This window comes from Macaca nemestrina, chromosome 10 (genome assembly GCF_043159975.1).
Source record: "Macaca nemestrina isolate mMacNem1 chromosome 10, mMacNem.hap1, whole genome shotgun sequence".
Lineage (NCBI taxonomy): Eukaryota > Metazoa > Chordata > Mammalia > Primates > Cercopithecidae > Macaca > Macaca nemestrina.
The window spans coordinates 101,093,665-101,113,610 of NC_092134.1; positions in this window are offsets into that span (position 1 = coordinate 101,093,665).

Sequence of the window (19,946 nt, forward strand, 5' to 3'; positions counted from 1 at the left end):
TGAATTCACAGAACACTAAGCAGTTTCTCAGAAAGCTTCTTTCCAGATTTCATCTGAGGATATTTCCTATTTCACCATAGCCCTCTATGGGCTTCCAAATATCACTTTGCCAATTCCACAAGAACTGTCTTAGCGAAAGGCTTCTTGAGGGGAAAGCTGTAACTCTGTGAGATGATTTCACAGAACACAAAGAAGTTTCTCAGAAAGCTTCTTTCTCTTTGTTATCGGAGGATATTTCCTTTGACCCTATAGTCTTCAAAGGGATCTGAAATATCTGTTCTCAGATTTCACAGAAATAAGGCTAGCAAAGAGATCTACGAAACACAGATGTAACTCTGTGAGATGTATTCACAGAACACTAAGCAGTTTCTCAGAAACCTTCTTTCCAGATTTCATCTGAGGATATTTCCTATTTCACCATAGCCCTCTATGGGCTTCCAAACATCACTTTGCCAAATTCACAAGAACTGTCTTAGCGAAAGGCTTCTTGAGGGGAAAGCTATAACTCTGTGAGATGATTTCACAGAACACGAAGAAGTTTCTCAGAAAGCTTCTTTCTCTTTGTTAGTGCAGGATATTTCCTTTGGCCCTATAGTCTTCAAAGGGATCCGAAATAACTGTTCTCAGATTCCACAGAAATAAGGCTAGCAAAGAGATCTACGAAACACAGATGTAACTCTGTGAGATGAATTCACAGAACACTAAGCAGTTTCTCAGAAAGCTTCTTTCCAGATTTCATCTGAGGATATTTCCTTTTTCACCATAGCCCTCTATGGGCTTCCAAATATCACTTTGCCAATTCCACAAGAACTGTCTTAGCGAAGGCTTCTTTAGGGGAAAGCTGTAACTCTGTGAGATGATTTCACAGAACACAAAGAAGTTTCTCAGAAAGCTTCTTTCTCTTTGTTATCGGAGGATATTTCCTTTGGCCCTATAGTCTTCAAAGGGATCCGAAATATCTGTTCTCAGATTCCACAGAAAAAAGGCTAGCAAAGAGATCTACGAAACACAGATGTAACTCTGTGAGATGAATTCACAGAACACTAAGCAGTTTCACAGAAAGCTTCTTTCCAGATTTCATCTGAGGATATTTCCTTTTTCATCATAGCCCTCTATGGGCTTCCAAATATCACTTTGCCAATTCCACAAGAACTGTCTTAGCGAAAGGCTTCTTGAGGGGAAAGCTGTAACTCTGTAAGACGATTTCACAGAACACAAAGAAGTTTCTCAGAAAGCTTCTTTCTCTTTGTTATCAGAGGATATTTCCTTTGGCCCTATAGTCTTCAAAGGGATCCGAAATATCTGTTCTCAGATTCCACAGAAATAAGGCTAGCAAAGAGATCAACGAAACACAGATGTAACTCTGTGAGATGAATTCACAGAACACTAAGCAGTTTCTCAGAAAGCTTCTTTCCAGATTTCATCTGAGGATATTTCCTTTTTCACCATAGCCCTCTATGGGCTTCCAAATATCACTTTGCCAATTCCACAAGAACTGTCTTAGCGAAAGGCTTCTTGAGGGGAAAGCTATAACTCTGTGAGATGATTTCACAGAACACAAAGAAGTTTCTCAGAAAGCTTCTTTCTCTTTGTTATCGGAGGATATTTCCTTTGGCCCTATAGTCTTCAAAGGGATCGGAAATATCTGTTCTCAGATTCCACAGAAATAAGGCTAGCAAAGAGATCTACGAAACACAGATGTAACTCTGTGAGATGAATTCACAGAACACTAAGCAGTTTCTCAGAAAGCTTCTTTCCAGATTTCATCTGAGGATATTTCCTTTTTCACCATAGCCCTCTATGGGCTTCCAAATATCACTTTGCCAATTCAACAAGAACTGTCTTAGCGAAAGGCTTCTTGAGGGGAAAGCTATAACTCTGTGAGATGATTTCACAGAACACAAAGAAGTTTCTCAGAAAGCTTCTTTCTCTTTGTTATCGGAGGATATTTCCTTTGGCCCTATAGCCTTCAAAGGGATCCGAAATATCTGTTCTCAGATTCCACAGAAATAAGGCTAGCAAAGAGATCTACGAAACACAGATGTAACTCTGTGAGATGAATTCACAGAACACTAAGCAGTTTCTCAGAAAGCTTCTTTCCAGATTTCATCTGAGGATATTTCCTTTTTCACCATAGCCCTCTATGGGCTTCCAAATATCACTTTGCCAATTCCACAAGCACTGTCTTAGCGAAAGGCTTCTTGAGGGGAAAGCTGTAACTCTGTGAGATGATTTCACAGAACACAAAGAAGTTTCTCAGAAAGCTTCTTTCTCTGTTAGCGGAGGATATTTCCTTTGGCCCTATAGTCTTCAAAGGGATCCGAAATATCTGTTCTCAGATTCCACAGAAATAAGGCTAGCAAAGAGATCCACGAAATACAGATGTAACTCTGTGAGATGAATTCACAGAACACTAAGCAGTTTCTCAGAAAGCTTCTTTCCAGATTTCATCTGAGGATATTTCCTATTTCACCATAGCCCTCTATGGGTTTCCAAATATCACTTTGCCAATTCCACAGGAACTGTCTTAGGGAAAGGCTTCTTGAGGGGAAAGCTATAACTCTGTGAGATGATTTCACAGAACACAAAGAAGTTTCTCAGAAAGCTTCTTTCTCTTTGTTATCGGAGGATATTTCCTTTGGCTCTATAGTCTTCAAAGGGATCCGAAATATCTGTTCTCAGATTCCACAGAAATAAGGCTAGCAAAGAGATCTACGAAACACAGATGTAACTCTGTGAGATGAATTCACAGAACACTAAGCAGTTTCTCAGAAAGCTTCTTTCCAGATTTCATCTGAGGATATTTCCTTTTTCACCATAGCCCTCTATGGGCTTCCAAATATCACTTTGCCAATTCCACAAGAACTGTCTTAGCGAAAGGCTTCTTGAGGGGAAAGCTGTAACTCTGTGAGATGATTTCACAGAACACAAAGAAGTTTCTCAGAAAGCTTCTTTCTCTTTGTTATCGGAGGATATTTCCTTTGGCCCTATAGTCTTCAAAGGGATCCGAAATATCTGTTCTCAGATTCCACAGAAATAAGGCTAGCAAAGAGATCTACGAAACACAGATGTAACTCTGTGAGATGAATTCACAGAACACTAAGCAGTTTCTCAGAAAGCTTCTTTCCAGATTTCATCTGAGGATATTTCCTTTTTCACCATAGCCCTCTATGGGCTTCCAAATATCACTTTGCCAATTCCACAAGAACTGTCTTAGCGAAAGGCTTCTTGAGGGGAAAGCTGTAACTCTGTAAGACGATTTCACAGAACACAAAGAAGTTTCTCAGAAAGCTTCTTTCTCTTTGTTATCGGAGGATATTTCCTTTGGCCCTATAGTCTTCAAAGGGATCCGAAATATCTGTTCTCAGATTCCACAGAAATAAGGCTAGCAAAGAGATCTACGAAACACAGATGTAACTCTGTGAGATGAATTCACAGAACACTAAGCAGTTTCTCAGAAAGCTTCTTTCCAGATTTCATCTGAGGATATTTCCTTTTTCACCATAGCCCTCTATGGGCTTCCAAATATCACTTTGCCAATTACACAAGAACTGTCTTAGCGAAAGGCTTCTTCAGGGGAAAGCTGTAACTCTGTAAGACGATTTCACAGAACACAAAGAAGTTTCTCAGAAAGCTTCTTTCTCTTTGTTATCGGAGGATTTTCCTTTGGCCCTATAGTCTTCAAAGGGATCCGAAATATCTGTTCTCAGATTCCACAGAAATAAGGCTAGCAAAGAGATCTAAGAAACACAGATGTAACTCTGTGAGATGAATTCACAGAACACTAAGCAGTTTCTCAGAAAGCTTCTTTCCAGATTTCATCTGAGGATATTTCCTATTTCACCATAGCCCTCTATGGGCTTCCAAATATCACTTTGCCAATTCCACAAGAACTGTCTTAGCGAAAGGCTTCTTGAGGGGAAAGCTGTAACTCTGTGAGATGATTTCACAGAACACAAAGAAGTTTCTCAGAAAGCTTCTTTCTCTTTGTTATCGGAGGATATTTCCTTTGACCCTATAGTCTTCAAAGGGATCCGAAATATCTGTTCTCAGATTTCACAGAAATAAGGCTAGCAAAGAGATCTACGAAACACAGATGTAACTCTGTGAGATGTATTCACAGAACACTAAGCAGTTTCTCAGAAAGCTTCTTTCCAGATTTCATCTGAGGATATTTCCTTTTTCACCATAGCCCTCTATGGGCTTCCAAATATCACTTTGCCAATTCCACAAGCACTGTCTTAGCGAAAGGCTTCTTGAGGGGAAAGCTGTAACTCTGTGAGATGATTTCACAGAACACAAAGGAGTTTCTCAGAAAGCTTCTTTCTCTGTTAGCGGAGGATATTTCCTTTGGCCCTATAGTCTTCAAAGGGATCCGAAATATCTGTTCTCAGATTCCACAGAAATAAGGCTAGCAAAGAGATCCACGAAATACAGATGTAACTCTGTGAGATGAATTCACAGAACACTAAGCAGTTTCTCAGAAAGCTTCTTTCCAGATTTCATCTGAGGATATTTCCTATTTCACCATAGCCCTCTATGGGTTTCCAAATATCACTTTGCCAATTCCACAGGAACTGTCTTAGCGAAAGGCTTCTTGAGGGGAAAGCTATAACTCTGTAAGATGATTTCACAGAACACAAAGAAGTTTCTCAGAAAGCTTCTTTCTCTTTGTTATCGGAGGATATTTCCTTTGGCTCTATAGTCTTCAAAGGGATCCGAAATATCTGTTCTCAGATTCCACAGAAATAAGGCTAGCAAAGAGATCTACGAAACACAGATGTAACTCTGTGAGATGAATTCACAGAACACTAAGCAGTTTCTCAGAAAGCTTCTTTCCAGATTTCATCTGAGGATATTTCCTTTTTCACCATAGCCCTCTATGGGCTTCCAAATATCACTTTGCCAATTCCACAAGAACTGTCTTAGCGAAAGGCTTCTTGAGGGGAAAGCTGTAACTCTGTGAGATGATTTCACAGAACACAAAGAAGTTTCTCAGAAAGCTTCTTTCTCTTTGTTATCGGAGGATATTTCCTTTGGCCCTATAGTCTTCAAAGGGATCCGAAATATCTGTTCTCAGATTCCACAGAAATAAGGCTAGCAAAGAGATCTACGAAACACAGATGTAACTCTGTGAGATGAATTCACAGAACACTAAGCAGTTTCTCAGAAAGCTTCTTTCCAGATTTCATCTGAGGATATTTCCTTTTTCACCATAGCCCTCTATGGGCTTCCAAATATCACTTTGCCAATTCCACAAGAACTGTCTTAGCGAAAGGCTTCTTGAGGGGAAAGCTGTAACTCTGTAAGACGATTTCACAGAACACAAAGAAGTTTCTCAGAAAGCTTCTTTCTCTTTGTTATCGGAGGATATTTCCTTTGGCCCTATAGTCTTCAAAGGGATCCGAAATATCTGTTCTCAGATTCCACAGAAATAAGGCTAGCAAAGAGATCTACGAAACACAGATGTAACTCTGTGAGATGAATTCACAGAACACTAAGCAGTTTCTCAGAAAGCTTCTTTCCAGATTTCATCTGAGGATATTTCCTTTTTCACCATAGCCCTCTATGGGCTTCCAAATATCACTTTGCCAATTACACAAGAACTGTCTTAGCGAAAGGCTTCTTCAGGGGAAAGCTGTAACTCTGTAAGACGATTTCACAGAACACAAAGAAGTTTCTCAGAAAGCTTCTTTCTCTTTGTTATCGGAGGATTTTCCTTTGGCCCTATAGTCTTCAAAGGGATCCGAAATATCTGTTCTCAGATTCCACAGAAATAAGGCTAGCAAAGAGATCTAAGAAACACAGATGTAACTCTGTGAGATGAATTCACAGAACACTAAGCAGTTTCTCAGAAAGCTTCTTTCCAGATTTCATCTGAGGATATTTCCTATTTCACCATAGCCCTCTATGGGCTTCCAAATATCACTTTGCCAATTCCACAAGAACTGTCTTAGCGAAAGGCTTCTTGAGGGGAAAGCTGTAACTCTGTGAGATGATTTCACAGAACACAAAGAAGTTTCTCAGAAAGCTTCTTTCTCTTTGTTATCGGAGGATATTTCCTTTGACCCTATAGTCTTCAAAGGGATCCGAAATATCTGTTCTCAGATTTCACAGAAATAAGGCTAGCAAAGAGATCTACGAAACACAGATGTAACTCTGTGAGATGTATTCACAGAACACTAAGCAGTTTCTCAGAAAGCTTCTTTCCAGATTTCATCTGAGGATATTTCCTATTTCACCATAGCCCTCTATGGGCTTCCAAATATCACTTTGCCAATTTCACAAGAACTGTCTTAGCGAAAGGCTTCTTGAGGGGAAAGCTATAACTCTGTGAGATGATTTCACAGAACACGAAGAAGTTTCTCAGAAAGCTTCTTTCTCTTTGTTAGTGCAGGATATTTCCTTTGGCCCTATAGTCTTCAAAGGGATCCGAAATAACTGTTCTCAGATTCCACAGAAATAAGGCTAGCAAAGAGATCTACGAAACACAGATGTAACTCTGTGAGATGAATTCACAGAACACTAAGCAGTTTCTCAGAAAGCTTCTTTCCAGATTTCATCTGAGGATATTTCCTTTTTCACCATAGCCCTCTATGGGCTTCCAAATATCACTTTGCCAATTCCACAAGAACTGTCTTAGCGAAGGCTTCTTTAGGGGAAAGCTGTAACTCTGTGAGATGATTTCACAGAACACAAAGAAGTTTCTCAGAAAGCTTCTTTCTCTTTGTTATCGGAGGATATTTCCTTTGGCCCTATAGTCTTCAAAGGGATCCGAAATATCTGTTCTCAGATTCCACAGAAAAAAGGCTAGCAAAGAGATCTACGAAACACAGATGTAACTCTGTGAGATGAATTCACAGAACACTAAGCAGTTTCACAGAAAGCTTCTTTCCAGATTTCATCTGAGGATATTTCCTTTTTCATCATAGCCCTCTATGGGCTTCCAAATATCACTTTGCCAATTCCACAAGAACTGTCTTAGCGAAAGGCTTCTTGAGGGGAAAGCTGTAACTCTGTAAGACGATTTCACAGAACACAAAGAAGTTTCTCAGAAAGCTTCTTTCTCTTTGTTATCAGAGGATATTTCCTTTGGCCCTATAGTCTTCAAAGGGATCCGAAATATCTGTTCTCAGATTCCACAGAAATAAGGCTAGCAAAGAGATCAACGAAACACAGATGTAACTCTGTGAGATGAATTCACAGAACACTAAGCAGTTTCTCAGAAAGCTTCTTTCCAGATTTCATCTGAGGATATTTCCTTATTCACCATAGCCCTCTATGGGCTTCCAAATATCACTTTGCCAATTCCACAAGAACTGTCTTAGCGAAAGGCTTCTTGAGGGGAAAGCTATAACTCTGTGAGATGATTTCACAGAACACAAAGAAGTTTCTCAGAAAGCTTCTTTCTCTTTGTTATCGGAGGATATTTCCTTTGGCCCTATAGTCTTCAAAGGGATCGGAAATATCTGTTCTCAGATTCCACAGAAATAAGGCTAGCAAAGAGATCTACGAAACACAGATGTAACTCTGTGAGATGAATTCACAGAACACTAAGCAGTTTCTCAGAAAGCTTCTTTCCAGATTTCATCTGAGGATATTTCCTTTTTCACCATAGCCCTCTATGGGCTTCCAAATATCACTTTGCCAATTCAACAAGAACTGTCTCAGCGAAAGGCTTCTTGAGGGGAAAGCTATAACTCTGTGAGATGATTTCACAGAACACAAAGAAGTTTCTCAGAAAGCTTCTTTCTCTTTGTTATCGGAGGATATTTCCTTTGGCCCTATAGCCTTCAAAGGGATCCGAAATATCTGTTCTCAGATTCCACAGAAATAAGGCTAGCAAAGAGATCTACGAAACACAGATGTAACTCTGTGAGATGAATTCACAGAACACTAAGCAGTTTCTCAGAAAGCTTCTTTCCAGATTTCATCTGAGGATATTTCCTTTTTCACCATAGCCCTCTATGGGCTTCCAAATATCACTTTGCCAATTCCACAAGCACTGTCTTAGCGAAAGGCTTCTTGAGGGGAAAGCTGTAGCTCTGTGAGATGATTTCACAGAACACAAAGAAGTTTCTCAGAAAGCTTCTTTCTCTGTTAGCGGAGGATACTTCCTTTGGCCCTATAGTCTTCAAAGGGATCCGAAATATCTGTTCTCAGATTCCACAGAAATAAGGCTAGCAAAGAGATCCACGAAATACAGATGTAACTCTGTGAGATGAATTCACAGAACACTAAGCAGTTTCTCAGAAAGCTTCTTTCCAGATTTCATCTGAGGATATTTCCTTTTTCACCATAGCCCTCTATGGGCTTCCAAATATCACTTTGCCAATTCCACAAGAACTGTCTTAGCGAAAGGCTTCTTGAGGGGAAAGCTGTAACTCTGTGAGATGATTTCACAGATCACAAAGAAGTTTCTCAGAAAGCTTCTTTCTCTTTGTTATCGGAGGATATTTCCTTTGGCTCTATAGTCTTCAAAGGGATCCGAAATATCTGTTCTCAGATTCCACAGAAATAAGGCTAGCAAAGAGATCTACGAAACACAGATGTAACTCTGTGAGATGAATTCACAGAACACTAAGCAGTTTCTCAGAAAGCTTCTTTCCAGATTTCATCTGAGGATATTTCCTATTTCACCATAGCCCTCTATGGGCTTCCAAATATCACTTTGCCAATTCCACAAGAACTGTCTTAGCGAAAGGCTTCTTGAGGGGAAAGCTGTAACTCTGTGAGATGATTTCACAGAACACAAAGAAGTTTCTCAGAAAGCTTCTTTCTCTTTGTTATCGGAGGATATTTCCTTTGGCCCTATAGTCTTCAAAGGGATCCGAAATATCTGTTCTCAGATTCCACAGAAATAAGGCTAGCAAAGAGATCTACGAAACACAGATGTAACTCTGTGAGATGAATTCACAGAACACTAAGCAGTTTCTCAGAAAGCTTCCTTCCAGATTTCATCTGAGGATATTTCCTTTTTCACCATAGCCCTCTATGGGCTTCCAAATATCACTTTGCCAATTCCACAAGAACTGTCTTAGCGAAAGGCTTCTTGAGGGGAAAGCTGTAACTCTGTAAGACGATTTCACAGAACACAAAGAAGTTTCTCAGAAAGCTTCTTTCTCTTTGTTATCGGAGGATATTTCCTTTGGCCCTATAGTCTTCAAAGGGATCCGAAATATCTGTTCTCAGATTCCACAGAAATAAGGCTAGCAAAGAGATCTACGAAACACAGATGTAACTCTGTGAGATGAATTCACAGAACACTAAGCAGTTTCTCAGAAAGCTTCTTTCCAGATTTCATCTGAGGATATTTCCTTTTTCACCATAGCCCTCTATGGGCTTCCAAATATCACTTTGCCAATTCCACAAGAACTGTCTTAGCGAAAGGCTTCTTGAGGGGAAAGCTGTAACTCTGTGAGATGATTTCACAGAACACAAAGAAGTTTCTCAGAAAGCTTCTTTCTCTTTGTTATCGGAGGATATTTCCTTTGGCCCTATAGTCTTCAAAGGGATCCGAAATATCTGTTCTCAGATTCCACAGAAATAAGGCTAGCAAAGAGATCTACGAAACACAGATGTAACTCTGTGAGATGAATTCACAGAACACTAAGCAGTTTCTCAGAAAGCTTCTTTCCAGATTTCATCTGAGGATATTTCCTTTTTCACCATAGCCCTCTATGGGCTTCCAAATATCACTTTGCCAATTCCACAAGAACTGTCTTAGCGAAAGGCTTCTTGAGGGGAAAGCTGTAACTCTGTGAGATGATTTCACAGATCACAAAGAAGTTTCTCAGAAAGCTTCTTTCTCTTTGTTATCGGAGGATATTTCCTTTGGCTCTATAGTCTTCAAAGGGATCCGAAATATCTGTTCTCAGATTCCACAGAAATAAGGCTAGCAAAGAGATCTACGAAACACAGATGTAACTCTGTGAGATGAATTCACAGAACACTAAGCAGTTTCTCAGAAAGCTTCTTTCCAGATTTCATCTGAGGATATTTCCTATTTCACCATAGCCCTCTATGGGCTTCCAAATATCACTTTGCCAATTCCACAAGAACTGTCTTAGCGAAAGGCTTCTTGAGGGGAAAGCTGTAACTCTGTGAGATGATTTCACAGAACACAAAGAAGTTTCTCAGAAAGCTTCTTTCTCTTTGTTATCGGAGGATATTTCCTTTGGCCCTATAGTCTTCAAAGGGATCCGAAATATCTGTTCTCAGATTCCACAGAAATAAGGCTAGCAAAGAGATCTACGAAACACAGATGTAACTCTGTGAGATGAATTCACAGAACACTAAGCAGTTTCTCAGAAAGCTTCTTTCCAGATTTCATCTGAGGATATTTCCTTTTTCACCATAGCCCTCTATGGGCTTCCAAATATCACTTTGCCAATTCCACAAGAACTGTCTTAGCGAAAGGCTTCTTGAGGGGAAAGCTGTAACTCTGTAAGACGATTTCACAGAACACAAAGAAGTTTCTCAGAAAGCTTCTTTCTCTTTGTTATCGGAGGATATTTCCTTTGGCCCTATAGTCTTCAAAGGGATCCGAAATATCTGTTCTCAGATTCCACAGAAATAAGGCTAGCAAAGAGATCTACGAAACACAGATGTAACTCTGTGAGATGAATTCACAGAACACTAAGCAGTTTCTCAGAAAGCTTCTTTCCAGATTTCATCTGAGGATATTTCCTTTTTCACCATAGCCCTCTATGGGCTTCCAAATATCACTTTGCCAATTCCACAAGAACTGTCTTAGCGAAAGGCTTCTTGAGGGGAAAGCTGTAACTCTGTGAGATGATTTCACAGAACACAAAGAAGTTTCTCAGAAAGCTTCTTTCTCTTTGTTATCGGAGGATATTTCCTTTGGCCCTATAGTCTTCAAAGGGATCCGAAATATCTGTTCTCAGATTCCACAGAAATAAGGCTAGCAAAGAGATCTACGAAACACAGATGTAACTCTGTGAGATGAATTCACAGAACACTAAGCAGTTTCTCAGAAAGCTTCTTTCCAGATTTCATCTGAGGATATTTCCTTTTTCACCATAGCCCTCTATGGGCTTCCAAATATCACTTTGCCAATTCCACAAGAACTGTCTTAGCGAAAGGCTTCTTGAGGGGAAAGCTGTAACTCTGTGAGATGATTTCACAGAACACAAAGAAGTTTCTCAGAAAGCTTCTTTCTCTTTGTTATCGGAGGATATTTCCTTTGGCCCTATAGTCTTCAAAGGGATCCGAAATATCTGTTCTCAGATTCCACAGAAAAAAGGCTAGCAAAGAGATCTACGAAACACAGATGTAACTCTGTGAGATGAATTCACAGAACACTAAGCAGTTTCACAGAAAGCTTCTTTCCAGATTTCATCTGAGGATATTTCCTTTTTCACCATAGCCCTCTATGGGCTTCCAAATATCACTTTGCCAATTCCACAAGAACTGTCTTAGCGAAAGGCTTCTTGAGGGGAAAGCTGTAACTCTGTAAGACGATTTCACAGAACACAAAGAAGTTTCTCAGAAAGCTTCTTTCTCTTTGTTATCGGAGGATATTTCCTTTGGCCCTATAGTCTTCAAAGGGATCCGAAATATCTGTTCTCAGATTCCACAGAAAAAAGGCTAGCAAAGAGATCTACGAAACACAGATGTAACTCTGTGAGATGAATTCACAGAACACTAAGCAGTTTCTCAGAAAGCTTCTTTCCAGATTTCATCTGAGGATAGTTCCTTTTTCACCATAGCCCTCTATGGGCTTCCAAATATCACTTTGCCAATTCCATAAGAACTGTCTTAGCGAAAGGCTTCTTGAGGGGAAAGCTGTAACTCTGTGAGATGATTTCACAGAACACAAAGAAGTTTCTCAGAAATCTTCTTTCTCTTTGTTAGCGGAGGATATTTCCTTTGGCCCTATAGTCTTCAAAGGGATCCGAAATATCTGTTCTCAGATTCCACAGAAATAAGGCTAGCAAAGAGATCCACGAAATACAGATGTAACTCTGTGAGATGAATTCACAGAACACTAAGCAGTTTCTCAGAAAGCTTCTTTCCAGATTTCATCTGAGGATATTTCCTATTTCACCATAGCCCTCTATGGGCTTCCAAATATCACTTTGCCAATTCCACAAGAACTATCTTACCGAAAGGCTTCTTGTGGGGAAAGCTATAACTCTGTGAAATGATTTCACAGAACACAAAGAAGTTTCTCAGAAAGCTTCTTTCTCTTTGTTAACGGAGGATATTTCCTTTGGCCCTATAGTCTTCAAAGGGATCCGAAATATCTGTTCTCAGATTCCACAGAAATAAGGCTAGCAAAGAGATCTACGAAACACAGATGTAACTCTGTGAGATGAATTCACAGAACACTAAGCAGTTTCTCAGAAAGCTTCTTTCCAGATTTCATCTGAGGATATTTCCTTTTTCACCATAGCCCTCTATGGGCTTCCAAATATCACTTTGCCAATTCCACAAGAACTGTCTTAGCGAAAGGCTTCTTGAAGGGAAAGCTGTAACTCTGTGAGATGATTTCACAGAACACAAAGGAGTTTCTCAGAAAGCTTCTTTCTCTTTGTTATCGGAGGATATTTCCTTTGGCCCTATAGTCTTCAAAGGGATCCAAAATATCTGTTCTCAGATTCCACAGAAATAAGGCTAGCAAAGAGATCTACGAAACACAGATATAACTCTGTGAGATGAATTCACAGAATACTAAGCAGTTTCTCAGAAAGCTTCTTTCCAGATTTCATCTGAGGATATTTCCTTTTTCACCATAGCCCTCTGTGGGCTTCCAAATATCACTTTGCCAATTTCACCAGAACTGTCCTAGCGAAAGGCTTCTTGAGGGCAAAGCTATAACTCTGTGAGATGATTTCACAGAACACAAATAAGTTTCTCAGAAAGCTTCTTTCTCTTTGTTATCGGAGGATATTTCCTTTGGCCCTATAGTCTTCAAAGGGATCCGAAATATCTGTTCTCAGATTCCACAGAAATAAGGCTAGCAAAGAGATCTACGAAACACAGATGTAACTCTGTGAGGTGTATTCACAGAACACTAAGCAGTTTCCCAGAAAGCTTGTTTCCAGATTTCATCTGAGGATATTTCCTTTTTCACCATAGTCTTCTATGGGCTTCCAAATATCACTTTGCCAATTCCACAAGAACTGTCTTAGCGAAAGGCTTCTTGAGGGGAAACCTGTAACTCTGTGAGATGATTTCACAGAACACAAAGAAGTTTCTCAGAAAGCGTCTTTCTCTTTGTTAGCGCAGGATATTTCCTTTGGCCCTATAGTCTTCAAAGGGATCCGAAATATCTGTTCTCAGATTCCACAGAAATAAGGCTAGCAAAGAGATCTACGAAACACAGATGTAACTCTGTGAGATGAATTCACAGAACACTAAGCAGTTTCTCAGAAAGCTTCTTTCCAGATTTCATCTGAGGATATTTCCTTTTTCACCATAGCCCTCTATGGGCTTCCAAATATCACTTTGCCAATTCCACAAGAACTGTCTTAGCGAAAGGCTTCTTGAGGGGAAAGCTGTAACTCTGTAAGACGATTTCACAGAACACAAAGAAGTTTCTCAGAAAGCTTCTTTCTCTTTGTTATCGGAGGATATTTCCTTTGGCCCTATAGTCTTCAAAGGGATCCGAAATATCTGTTCTCAGATTCCACAGAAATAAGGCTAGCAAAGAGATCTACGAAACACAGATGTAACTCTGTGAGATGAATTCACAGAACACTAAGCAGTTTCTCAGAAAGCTTCTTTCCAGATTTCATCTGAGGATATTTCCTTTTTCACCATAGCCCTCTATGGGCTTCCGAATATCACTTTGCCAATTCCACAAGAACTGTCTTAGCGAAAGGCTTCTTGAGGGGAAAGCTGTAACTCTGTGAGATGATTTCACAAAACACAAAGAAGTTTCTCAGAAAGCTTCTTTCTCTTTGTTATCGGAGGATATTTCCTTTGGCCCTATAGTCTTCAAAGGGATCCGAAATATCTGTTCTCAGATTCCACAGAAATAAGGCTAGCAAAGAGATCTACGAAACACAGATGTAACTCTGTGAGATGTATTCACAGAACACTAAGCAGTTTCTCAGAAAGCTTCTTTCCAGATTTCATCTGAGGATATTTCCAATTTCACCATAGCCCTCTATGGGCTTCCAAATATCACTTTGCCAATTCCACAAGAACTGTCTTAGCGAAAGGCTTCTTGAGGGGAAAGCTATAACTCTGTGATACGATTTCACAGAACACAAAGAAATTTCTCAGAAAGCTTCTTTCTCTTTGTTATCAGAGGATATTTCCTTTGGCCCTATAGTCTTCAAAGGGATCCGAAATAACTGTTCTCAGATTCCACAGAAATAAGGCTAGCAAAGAGATCTACGAAACACAGATGTAACTCTGTGAGATGAATTCACAGAACACTAAGCAGTTTCTCAGAAAGCTTCTTTCCAGATTTCATCTGAGGATATTTCCTTTTTCACCATAGCCCTCTATGGGCTTCCAAATATCACTTTGCCAATTCCACAAGAACTGTCTTAGCGAAAGGCTTCTTGAGGGGAAAGCTGTAACTCTGTGAGATGATTTCACAGAACACAAAGAAGTTTCTCAGAAAGCTTCTTTCTCTTTGTTATCGGAGGATATTTCCTTTGGCCCTATAGTCTTCAAAGGGATCCGAAATATCTGTTCTCAGATTCCACAGAAATAAGGCTAGCAAAGAGATCCACGAAACACAGATGTAACTCTGTGAGATGAATTCACAGAACACTAAGCAGTTTCTCAGAAAGCTTCTTTCCAGATTTCATCTGAGGATATTTCCTATTTCAGCCTAGCCCTCTATGGGCTTCCAAATATCACTTTGCCAATTCCACAAGAACTGTCTTAGCGAAAGGCTTCTTGAGGGGAAAGCTGTAACTCTGTGAGATGATTTCACAGAACACAAAGAAGTTTCTCAGAAAGCTTCTTTCTCTTTGTTATCGGAGGATATTTCCTTTGGCCCTATAGTCTTCAAAGGGATCCGAAATATCTGTTCTCAGATTCCACAGAAATAAGGCTAGCAAAGAGATCTACGAAACACAGATGTAACTCTGTGAGATGAATTCACAGAACACTAAGCAGTTTCTCAGAAAGCTTCTTTCCAGATTTCATCTGAGGATATTTCCTTTTTTACCATAGCCCTCTATGGGCTTCCAAATATCACTTTGCCAATTCCACAAGAACTGTCTTAGCGAAAGGCTTCTTCAGGGGAAAGCTGTAACTCTGTAAGACGATTTCACAGAACACAAAGAAGTTTCTCAGAAAGCTTCTTTCTCTTTGTTATCGGAGGATATTTCCTTTGGCCCTATAGTCTTCAAAGGGATCCGAAATATCTGTTCTCAGATTCCACAGAAATAAGGCTAGCAACGAGATCTAAGAAACACAGATGTAACTCTGTGAGATGAATTCACAGAACACTAAGCAGTTTCTCAGAAAGCTTCTTTCCAGATTTCATCTGAGGATATTTCCTATTTCACCATAGCCCTCTATGGGCTTCCAAATATCACTTTGCCAATTCCACAAGAACTGTCTTAGCGAAAGGCTTCTTGAGGGGAAAGCTGTAACTCTGTGAGATGATTTCACAGAACACAAAGAAGTTTCTCAGAAAGCTTCTTTCTCTTTGTTATCGGAGGATATTTCCTTTGACCCTATAGTCTACAAAGGGATCCGAAATATCTGTTCTCAGATTCCACAGAAATAAGGCTAGCAAAGAGATCTACGAAACACAGATGTAACTCTGTGAGATGTATTCACAGAACACTAAGCAGTTTCTCAGAAAGCTTCTTTCCAGATTTCATCTGAGGATATTTCCTATTTCGCCATAGCCCTCTATGGGCTTCCAAATATCACTTTGCCAATTACACAAGAACTGTCTTAGCGAAAGGCTTCTTGAGGGGAAAGCTATAACTCTGTGAGATGATTTCACAGAACACGAAGAAGTTTCTCAGAAAGCTTCTTTCTCTTTGTTAGCGCAGGATATTTCCTTTGGCCCTATAGTCTTCAAAGGGATCCGAAATAACTGTTCTCAGATTCCACAGAAATAAGGCTAGAAAAGAGATCTACGAAACACAGATGTAACTCTGTGAGATGAATTCACAGAACACTAAGTGGTTTCTCAGAAAGCTTCTTTCCAGATTTCATCTGAGGATATTTCCTTTTTCACCATAGCCCTCTATGGGCTTCCAAATATCACTTTGCCAATTCCACAAGAACTGTCTTAGCGAAGGATTCTTTAGGGGAAAGCTGTAACTCTGTGAGATGATTTCACAGAACACAAAGAAGTTTCTCAGAAAGCTTCTTTCTCTTTGTTATCGGAGGATATTTCCTTTGGCCCTATAGTCTTCAAAGGGATCCGAAATATCTGTTCTCAGATTCCACAGAAATAAGGCTAGCAAAGAGATCTACGAAACACAGATGTAACTCTGTGAGATGAATTCACAGAACACTAAGCAGTTTCTCAGAAAGCTTCTTTCCAGATTTCATCTGAGGATATTTCCTTTTTCACCATAGCCCTCTATGGGCTTCCAAATATCACTTTGCCAATTCCACAAGAACTGTCTTAGCGAAAGGCTTCTTCAGGGGAAAGCTGTAACTCTGTAAGACGATTTCACAGAACACAAAGAAGTTTCTCAGAAAGCTTCTTTCTCTTTGTTATCGGAGGATATTTCCTTTGGCCCTATAGTCTTCAAAGGGATCCGAAATATCTGTTCTCAGATTCCACAGAAATAAGGCTAGCAAAGAGATCTACGAAACACAGATGTAACTCTGTGAGATGAATTCACAGAACACTAAGCAGTTTCTCAGAAAGCTTCTTTCCAGATTTCATCTGAGGATATTTCCTATTTCACCATAGCCCTCTATGGGCTTCCAAATATCACTTTGCCAATTCCACAAGAACTGTCTTAGCGAAAGGCTTCTTGAGGGGAAAGCTGTAACTCTGTGAGATGATTTCACAGAACACAAAGAAGTTTCTCAGAAAGCTTCTTTCTCTTTGTTATCGGAGGATATTTCCTTTGACCCTATAGTCTTCAAAGGGATCCGAAATATCTGTTCTCAGATTCCACAGAAATAAGGCTAGCAAAGAGATCTACGAAACACAGATGTAACTCTGTGAGATGTATTCACAGAACACTAAGCAGTTTCTCAGAAAGCTTCTTTCCAGATTTCATCTGAGGATATTTCCTATTTCACCATAGCCCTCTATGGGCTTCCAAATATCACTTTGCCAATTACACAAGAACTGTCTTAGCGAAAGGCTTCTTGAGGGGAAAGCTATAACTCTGTGAGATGATTTCACAGAACACGAAGAAGTTTCTCAGAAAGCTTCTTTCTCTTTGTTACCGCAGGATATTTCCTTTGGCCCTATAGTCTTCAAAGGGATCCGAAATAACTGTTCTCAGATTCCACAGAAATAAGGCTAGAAAAGAGATCTACGAAACACAGATGTAACTCTGTGAGATGAATTCACAGAACACTAAGCAGTTTCTCAGAAAGCTTCTTTCCAGATTTCATCTGAGGATATTTCCTTTTTTACCATAGCCCTCTATGGGCTTCCAAATATCACTTTGCCAATTCCACAAGAACTGTCTTAGCGAAGGATTCTTTAGGGGAAAGCTGTAACTCTGTGAGATGATTTCACAGAACACAAAGAAGTTTCTCAGAAAGCTTCTTTCTCTTTGTTATCGGAGGATATTTCCTTTGGCCCTATAGTCTTCAAAGGGATCCGAAATATCTGTTCTCAGATTCCACAGAAATAAGGCTAGCAAAGAGATCTACGAAACACAGATGTAACTCTGTGAGATGAATTCACAGAACACTAAGCAGTTTCTCAGAAAGCTTCTTTCCAGATTTCATCTGAGGATATTTCCTTTTTCACCATAGCCCTCTATGGGCTTCCAAATATCACTTTGCCAATTCCACAAGAACTGTCTTAGCGAAAGGCTTCTTCAGGGGAAAGCTGTAACTCTGTAAGACGATTTCACAGAACACAAAGAAGTTTCTCAGAAAGCTTCTTTCTCTTTGTTATCGGAGGATATTTCCTTTGGCCCTATAGTCTTCAAAGGGATCCGAAATATCTGTTCTCAGATTCCACAGAAATAAGGCTAGCAAAGAGATCTAAGAAACACAGATGTAACTCTGTGAGATGAATTCACAGAACACTAAGCAGTTTCTCAGAAAGCTTCTTTCCAGATTTCATCTGAGGATATTTCCTATTTCACCATAGCCCTCTATGGGCTTCCAAATATCACTTTGCCAATTCCACAAGAACTGTCTTAGCGAAAGGCTTCTTGAGGGGAAAGCTGTAACTCTGTGAGATGATTTCACAGAACACAAAGAAGTTTCTCAGAAAGCTTCTTTCTCTTTGTTATCGGAGGATATTTCCTTTGACCCTATAGTCTTCAAAGGGATCCGAAATATCTGTTCTCAGATTCCACAGAAATAAGGCTAGCAAAGAGATCTACGAAACACAGATGTAACTCTGTGAGATGTATTCACAGAACACTAAGCAGTTTCTCAGAAAGCTTCTTTCCAGATTTCATCTGAGGATATTTCCTATTTCACCATAGCCCTCTATGGGCTTCCAAATATCACTTTGCCAATTCCACAAGAACTGTCTTAGCGAAAGGCTTCTTGAGGGGAAAGCTGTAACTCTGTAAGACGATTTCACAGAACACAAAGAAGTTTCTCAGAAAGCTTCTTTCTCTTTGTTATCGGAGGATATTTCCTTTGGCCCTATAGTCTTCAAAGGGATCCGAAATATCTGTTCTCAGATTCCACAGAAAAAAGGCTAGCAAAGAGATCTACGAAACACAGATGTAACTCTGTGAGATGAATTCACAGAACACTAAGCAGTTTCTCAGAAAGCTTCTTTCCAGATTTCATCTGAGGATAGTTCCTTTTTCACCATAGCCCTCTATGGGCTTCCAAATATCACTTTGCCAATTCCACAAGAACTGTCTTAGCGAAAGGCTTCTTGAGGGGAAAGCTGTAACTCTGTGAGATGATTTCACAGAACACAAAGAAGTTTCTCAGAAATCTTCTTTCTCTTTGTTAGCGGAGGATATTTCCTTTGGCCCTATAGTCTTCAAAGGGATCCGAAATATCTGTTCTCAGATTCCACAGAAATAAGGCTAGCAAAGAGATCCACGAAATACAGATGTAACTCTGTGAGATGAATTCACAGAACACTAAGCAGTTTCTCAGAAAGCTTCTTTCCAGATTTCATCTGAGGATATTTCCTATTTCACCATAGCCCTCTATGGGCTTCCAAATATCACTTTGCCAATTCCACAAGAACTATCTTACCGAAAGGCTTCTTGAGGGGAAAGCTATAACTCTGTGAAATGATTTCACAGAACACAAAGAAGTTTCTCAGAAAGCTTCTTTCTCTTTGTTAACGGAGGATATTTCCTTTGGCCCTATAGTCTTCAAAGGGATCCGAAATATCTGTTCTCAGATTCCACAGAAATAAGGCTAGCAAAGAGATCTACGAAACACAGATGTAACTCTGTGAGATGAATTCACAGAACACTAAGCAGTTTCTCAGAAAGCTTCTTTCCAGATTTCATCTGAGGATATTTCCTTTTTCACCATAGCCCTCTATGGGCTTCCAAATATCACTTTGCCAATTCCACAAGAACTGTCTTAGCGAAAGGCTTCTTGAAGGGAAAGCTGTAACTCTGTGAGATGATTTCACAGAACACAAAGGAGTTTCTCAGAAAGCTTCTTTCTCTTTGTTATCGGAGGATATTTCCTTTGGCCCTATAGTCTTCAAAGGAATCCAAAATATCTGTTCTCAGATTCCACAGAAATAAGGCTAGCAAAGAGATCTACGAAACACAGATATAACTCTGTGAGATGAATTCACAGAACACTAAGCAGTTTCTCAGAAAGCTTGTTTCCAGATTTCATCTGAGGATATT